The sequence below is a fragment of the Abramis brama genome (genome assembly GCF_963993115.1).
Source record: "Abramis brama genome assembly, chromosome: 1".
NCBI classification, from domain to species: Eukaryota; Metazoa; Chordata; class Actinopteri; order Cypriniformes; family Leuciscidae; genus Abramis; species Abramis brama.
Window position 1 is genome coordinate 32,109,387 of NC_139963.1, and position 8,182 is coordinate 32,117,568.

The 8,182-nt window shown below is 35.0% G+C and overlaps 1 gene segment (V, D, J or C); it reads right to left on the bottom strand.

The window, feature by feature from the left end:
• Positions 1–690: 690 nt before the first annotated feature.
• Positions 691–1,333, bottom strand: LOC311092736 (immunoglobulin heavy variable 1-3-like). The segment is given in 2 exons: positions 1,205–1,333; positions 691–1,126 (listed from the first exon to the last, which is right to left on the bottom strand).
• Positions 1,334–8,182: the final 6,849 nt, after the last annotated feature.

The following is an 8,182-nucleotide window of genomic DNA, read 5'->3' on the forward strand; positions in this document are numbered from 1 at the left end:
CCTTGACACCAACAGATTGAAAAACAGTTCAACATTAACATTTAAAACAGTGCACATGAATAAGTCTGATTGTCAACTGGTTTTCAGAAGCCCTTCTTACATTCTGTGAGAGCAAACACAAAGATAAAACACAGTTTAGACACAATATCCATTACCATGTTATGTAATAAGTAACCTGATGCAGTAAAGTCACAGATGAGTAGATGAATAAAGTATGTTAATGAATACAGTCGGGGCTTAAAAGGGAGGACAACTTTGCATAGGCTGCCCTCTAAAGGTTTCTATTTTCTGTAACCTTAATAACCTCTGTAACCATGTCTGCCTTTCAACATATTTTTTATTCTTATTTACTAGTTCAGAGACATAGTAGCTCATTATGAATTTTTACAAAAATGTTTATATATCGTTTCCTAAAGCTTCTTTACTACTTGTTGCATGATTTCTGAAAACCTGTTCAAAAGATCAGCATTTATTAAAGATATTCAATAATATGAATGTACTGTAACATTTAACTTTCCAGTTGTAAAAAAAAAAAATCACACATTGAAATGTACGGCCATAGAACTCAGCTGCATTTTAATTTGTGAATGTTTTTTGTTTTGTTTTGTTGTTGTTGTTTTGTTGTTGCATGAATTCGGGTATGCTTATAATGCTTGTTGTTCATTTAGAAAGACCTCCACGAAGAAGTAGTTAAGGATTTAAATCAATATTTTAATAAAGTAAAAATCAATAAAGTGGCTTGTTACAAAAGTATCAAGTGCTCTTGAGCCCTCAGAGACATGAGTAGTTTTTGTTCAGCCCTGCAGTCTTTCGTCTTACTGTGAATCTCTTGCACAGTAATAAACAGCTGTGTCTTCAGTCTTCAGGCTTTTCACCTCTAAATACAGCATGCTTTTACTGGTGTCTTTGGTGATGGAGAACTGGCCCTGTAGAGACTGAGCAAAACTAGTGCCAGTGCCACCATCAATCCACCCGATCCACTCCATTCCTCTCCCTGGTTTCTGACGGATCCAGTGCATGTACCAGCTGCCCATTGAGAATCCAGAGACACCGCAGGACAGAGTGACTGATTCTCCTGGTCTTTTCACCACAGAATCTGAGGAGGTCAAAGACTGACCACTAACACCTGAACAACAGAGGAAAAATCATGTTAGATGATTTAGAACAATGAAATAATAATCTACTACAAATGGGAGTTTCTCACATGCAATAATCATCAGTAGGAGTCCATATAGTAGCATCTCCATTACAACAGAAAAAGCCAGTAAAACAGTTATAGGTTACACTGAAGCTGTTTTAGTCACTGAACACATGCACTGACTGAAAGTTCAGCTTATGTTATCACTTATAACACACTTTCAGGAGTCTGGGAGACGTTGACCCTTCCCACAAAATCATTTGCATCTTTGGAGGTTTGCAGACTTACACTGTAGTTTAATGGAGTAATCTGCAAGTTATCACAGTAGACAAGGGAGAAAATCTTGACCAACATCTGATAAGTGAGAAAAGTTAAATTACTTTAACAGCTACAACTTCTTTCTGTAATTTATTCATCGTGTGTTATTTGTTATTTATTCAATGTTTCAGAGATGCAACCAGAGCACCAAGTCTGGCCTGGGGTTGGTGGTGACAATCTATAGTGGAAAGATAAATTGTTTTTGGACATTTAGTAATTTCTAGGTTAGAATGAATGTTTGTTTTTTAGCATATTGCTGTTGTTTCTTCTCCTTTCTTTATTAGTATAACATTGGTATTAGTGTGTCAGTTGTGGGCATAAGTAGTTTCACGAACTGGTTGTGATTCCACATGTATCTCCCTTGTATGCTGAATTTGCAGTTTATCAGGATGTAGTTAAAGTTTGCTGGAGTTACAGGTGCACTTGGTGCATCATGGTGAATGTTAAGTTTAATTTTTGAATTATTTTAAAAATCATATCTTAATTTTATATATAAGCTCCATCTTGACAATACCCATGTATTAGTAATGAAGTTTTGTGTTAGAAGGATTATTAGTAAAAATAATCCAGTCCATTATTAATATAAGAGTGTAGGCTAGACTGAACAGATACTTCATACTGAGATATATGGGAAACAGACTAGTCATTATGATTAAAAATAAAGAATCATTTTAATATTTACAGGTTTTTGTATTTAATGTATGTACATTCAAATCTGCCTTAATGAAAGAAAGATAGCCTTTTGTTCAGGCAACTTGGAATTAGAACAGGAAAAAAGGAAACAATTAAAGGGGGATATCCTCAAGGCAAAAATTTAATATAAAAACACAATAGAGAGTAAATTTTTCAGTGGGAATATAAAACACGCTTGGGAGGGCTTGAATATTTTAATGGGAAAAAGTTGCAATAAAAGCAATAGTACTGCATCTTGCAGTCTTAGTTTGGTAGACGAAATGAACACGTTCTTCTGCAGGTTTGACACTGTGGATGATGAGGATGAGTGTGATGACATCTGTAAAAATCTTCCCATAGGTTCATCAATAATTATCACAGAAGAAGCTGTTGCCAAAAGCCTCACCAAATTAAAGCCGAATAAGGCCACTGGCCCAGATGGCTTGAAAGCCCGCTTACTTAAAGACTGTGCCTTACAATTAAAAGGTGTTTTTTCAAGGCTTTTTAATTTTCTTTTAGCTGCAGGTGTACCCACGTCCTGGAAATTCTCCTTAATAAGGCCTATACCTAAGAAGCCTGGTGCAAGTAAGCCTGAAGATTTTCGACCCATAGCCATTACCTCCATATTGTGCAAAACAATGGAGAGAGTTCTAGTAGATCTAGAAACAACTAGTAGATTCAAAACAACTTGCACTTTCTAAAGGCCTTGCTAGAGTTTTATTCATAGACTTCAGTGCAGCATTTAATTCTATGAAGTTACACATTCTCCTGCAAAAACTAGCTAATATTAATATAGATAGAGGCTTGATTATATGGATCAGATACTTTCTCTCCTGTCGCACTCAGAGGGTATGTGTAAATGACTTTTTGTCAGGAGTGCATACGATTAGTACAGGTTGTCCACAAGGCAGTGTTCTTTCCCCTATGCTTTTTTCATTATTTACGAATGATTTCTCCATAAACAATAGCACCTTTAAATTAATAAAATATGCAGACGATATGGCCTTAGTAGGCCTTTTACAAAAAAACGAATCCCTTTGATGAAGCCTACTATTTAGCACATATGGTGCAAAGACAGCCAGCTATTAATGTGGCGAAGACAAATGAGTTAATTTTCTGTAAAAAACAAGACATAATAACAGTGGGAACTTTTAAGTATTTAGGTACAGTTCTTGATAATCACCTGAGTTTTATAGAAAATACAGATTTTATTTACAAGAAATGCACACACAACGTCTAAGTCTGCTCAGAAAATTGAACTGTTTGGGTGTTAGTACTAAGATTATTGAGCTTGTGTATATCACACACATTGAAAGTGTTTTAACTTTTCATCTTTCTGCTTGGTTTGGCCATTTAAACTGTAAGCTTAAGAAAAAGCTTAACAGGATAGTGTTAATGGCTAGTAAGATAGTAGGAAAACCACAAAAACAATTGAATCAAATATATATTGACAGAATGAGTAAAAAAGCAAGAAAGATCACAATAGATAGTACTCACCCCCTCGCTAGTGAGTTTGAACTTTTGAAGTCCGGGAGGCGATTCAGAGTGCCTCTGGCTAAAGGTACTTTTAAAAAATCCTTTATTCCGAATGCCATTAGTATTCTTAATCAAATTAAGTGACAACAACAAAGGAGCTAACTTGATGTATTTAAGTATATTTATCTTCAGCATGATTTTTAATTGTATCATTTATTTTTTTAGAAATATTCTCTTTTGTACGAGCTGTTGTTTGCATGTCTATTGTATTTGTCTTTTAGTCTGGTGAGCTAAAGAAAAATTTCCACTTCGGTGGACAATAAAGATTTATTCTATTCTATTCTATTCTATTCTATTCTATTCTATTCTATTCTATTCTATTCTATTATATTCTATTCTATTCTAAACACTTCATGTCACTTCAGAGGCTCTTCCACTTTTTCTGTGTAACCATGTCCACCTCATTTCTCATGAGTTTTTGTACAGCTGCCTGTATTAGTGTTTCCACAGTGTCTGTTGCACAGTAATACACTGCAGTGTCTTCAGTCTTCAGCTGATTCATGTGCAGATAGAAATTAGAGCCGTCCTTAGTTGCTGTGAACCTGCCCTGGACTGACTGAGCTGAGCTCTTATCAGAATCTGAATAATAATAAATAATCCATTCCAGTCCTTTTCCAGGTGCCTGACGGATCCAGTGCATGCTATAGTCACTAACAGTAAACCCACTACAGGCACAGGTCAGTTTGTGGGAACCACCTGGAGCCACAACTACTGACTGTTCAGACTGTGTGAGCACAACCTGAGAGTCAATGCCTGTGGATAAACAATAAACATTTTTTTTTTTTTTTTTTTTACAAATAATTAGGTCATGTATTTATTTACAATAAGAAAAGAGTTTATTTTGTCCAGGGAATATACTTACCAGACACTGCGGCCAGCAACAGCAACAGATACAAAGTGAACATAATTTATATCAAGGCTGAACTAGTGATGAGTTCTCCAGTCAACAGTGCAGTTGTTTAAATATGTAACAGACATCAGATAATTTGCATTGAAATCCTGATAGCAAATACTGTAGTTTGTGGAGCTTGAGGCCACTGAGGTTCATTTCATGGGTAATACCACCTCTTGATATAACATTTTTTGGTAACACTTTAGAATACTGTATCTTACTTACTGCATAACTAATAAGGAATTATTGAAGAACTAATAGGTAATTCTTCATTAACTACTTCTTCACTACTGTTAACTGGAAGATGTGTTAAAGGCAGGGTAGGTAGGACTATAAAAAAAAAAAAAGATCCAAATTTGTTAAAACTTTCTATTTATATCAATACATAATTAAAATGTAAGTACTCTGAAAAAAAGAGTATAAAAATCAAGTGACTCTAGACCGTTTAATCTGTATTAAACATAGCTCATTATTTCGATTCGGGACGAATCAAAGGATTGGCTTAGGCGACTGTCACTCTCTCTCGCAACCATGGCAACAACCCTTTTGCCACGGGATCTGCCCACTTGCGCGCGGCCGCGCGCACGTTTGATTTGAGGAATTCGAGAGGCACTGAACCTAGGAATAGCAAAACAATGGCAGAGAAAGAGCAATCAAAATTCACATTACCGGCATGCAGTTAGTGAAGGCAAACAAGGCAAAAAAAAGAAGACAGTACAAGAAAAGGTAATGAACAAAAAGTCTTTGGATAAACAAAGAAATAAAACGCGTGTCAATATCGGCGTAGCTTTCCAGCGACCACCCCGTCCTCAGCCTCTACTTCCTCGGACCCTAGTTGCACGCCACGGCCTCTTGCACGACCTCCTCTGCTTCGCCCTAAAATTATTTTTATTTTACAAAAGGACATTTTACAAACCTACATTTTGCGCATGTGCTCCTGCATGCACTTTTCCAGTCACAACACAGCAATCAAAGGAGGACGCGCTGAAAACTGTAATGCTGTTCTCTTCCTTCGAATGTTTGAGTTGCAGAGGAATTTGTGACTGTTTCAGCTGTTCAACCACATCAAAGTTTCGTAATTAGTAAGTCCGTGCTTTTTCTCTTTTTGTTCTTATGTGCTGAAGGGCTGCTGTGCCTTGGTGAAACGGTGTTTGTACGTGAAGAGCTCTTTTCCAAAACGCCATAAACCTAAAAAGCTGCCTCAAAGAACCAGCAAAAGTAATGATTATGAATGTGTAAAATATTGCAATAAGACATTTTAATTGTTTATTAATTTCTGTGTCGGCTGCAAAGATGAAGTTGACGATATTTGACTCGCGATCTTCGCAGTAGGCTAGTGAACGCATGCACCGGAGAAATGCACATTTAGGCTACATAGTTTTATTTTGTTTTGGATGGTTTTCTTTAGAACCAGATTTCTGTAAATATATTCCACATTTTTTAGGCCTGTGAGGCGAGGCTACGGTTCGGTTCACGATGATATAATCTCCAGTTCAAGCACCTTATGTTGTGATTGATAGCCTATATTTACTTTATGTATTTAATGCAGGAATGAAAATATTAATGAATTAATGAAAAAAAAATATATTAAAATTAAGATACAATTAATACAAAACGAAATTCGTTTTAAAGAAAGGCTTTGTGCTTTCTGTTTTGAGGTCTCTGTTAAAGTTTGAAAGTCTCAGTGCAGCTTTCAGAGCGCTCGCGTCCATAATGGAGAACTGTCAAGTAATATTGTTTTTTCCTCATAAATGCAAACACGAAAAATAAAAGACAAAAACTTTTTTAAAAAGACAAACCATAAATTTAGAAAAAAAAAAAAAAAAGATGGATTTATAGCGTTTTGGGGGAAAAATGAATGGATTTATACCGTTTTGAAAATGTTAATTTTTTTTTACTTTGAATTGATCATCAACAATATTGTTGTTTGATTTAATAATCACTGTTGCAAGAAGTGCCTAGTTAAGTTTTTTTTTTTTTTTTTTTTTTTTTGTAAGTGGAAAAAGTAGGGGGTGCCACAGATTCTGTTTAGTTAGCTCCTTTATTGTTTTTTCTATAGCCTAGAATAATATAGGTCAAATGCAGCAAGTCAAAAGACCAACTGGACCTTCTTTGCCAGTTTGCTCACATTTCTTTGAAGGATGGCAAAAATATCGCCTGAATATCTATATCTAGATATTGGAAAAAAATATCGAGATATTCATTTTTGTCAATATCTCCCACCCCTACATGCAGAACACCATATATGTTATGAATCTTACACGAAATTCATCTTCATCATAATATAACTGATGGTAATGTAAAAAAGTGTATCAATGCAACCTGTTTTTAGCTTATATAACTAGCTCGTTAGCGAATCAAAAAATATATATTTTAAATTTACCAATATCAATATGCTAGCTTGATAGTGAGTACTAAAATACATCTTATTTGTTTATATTCATAAGCAATTAGCGTTAGATTTTTTTATTACATGTGATTCTGACATGATGTCACTACATGCACTGTGCTCCTTCCTCTCTGCTTGTCTCAGGTAAATAATGCGTCTTCAGCTCAGCGGTTGGAGTCGCGCGTTCATGTGTTTTGGGGGCGTGGCTTTGGAAGGAGCCCAGAAGGGAGGGGGTGGGAGTGAATGGAAATAATGAACTGTCTTTAAAACAGTCCTGAGAGGTCTACAGACACTCGATTTTTATACTTTCTTTTTCAGAGTACTTACATTTTAATTATGTATTGATATGTACATAAAGTTTAAACAAATTTGAAAAAGAAGTTTTTTAGACCATTCCTACCTACCCTGCCTTTAACTAATCAGTATGTAATAGAATTGTATGATTGTGTTAAGTTTCAGTTAGTTAATCAATAACTAATGAATTGTCATATATCCTGAAGAACTACTATTAATTATCTACTAATTAAGGTTCAAGAAAAATAACTTTAAAATAACTACTAATGAACAGTCATACAGTAGTTACCGGTACTACAATAATCCAGGTTTTTTTCAGTGGAGTGGTGGATGAAGTACACAAATCAAGAACTTGAGTAAAAGTACGGATACCCCAATAAAATATGACTTCACTAAAATTATAATTAGGCCTATTCATTTTCAAATTAACCTTAAAAGTACAAATGTAATTAATTTTTAAAGTACTTAAAAAGTAAAAAGCACTGATCAATGTTTTTTTGTTTTTTAGACAGTTTTATTCATTCAGCACTAATAAGAAAGATAAGTGCAGACATTTACCTATAGGCTATATATTGATCAGCAAATAAGCAAACTTTTTATTTCATTAGCAAGACTACATTTTACAGTGATTTGGTGATCAAGACTAGAGTGCGGGCATTTGCATCCTCTTTTGGAGAGTTCTCAGCGCCGCCAATATGGTGCATTTCTTCGGCGAAATGCAGGTTTGTGTACGTTTCATTTAATCTATAAAATCATTACTGTGCCGTAAATCATTTTATTCTATGCAAGCAACATACAAGGACGCGATGTCAGTTAGCCTAGCTAACGCGTTGGTCTTTTTTGCGTGATGGAAACGCCTGATCCCTTGCATAAAACAAATAATTTTATTTCTAAAGATACTAAATCTATTTACATCAGATGTTAAAATATGTTCTCAGAGCTG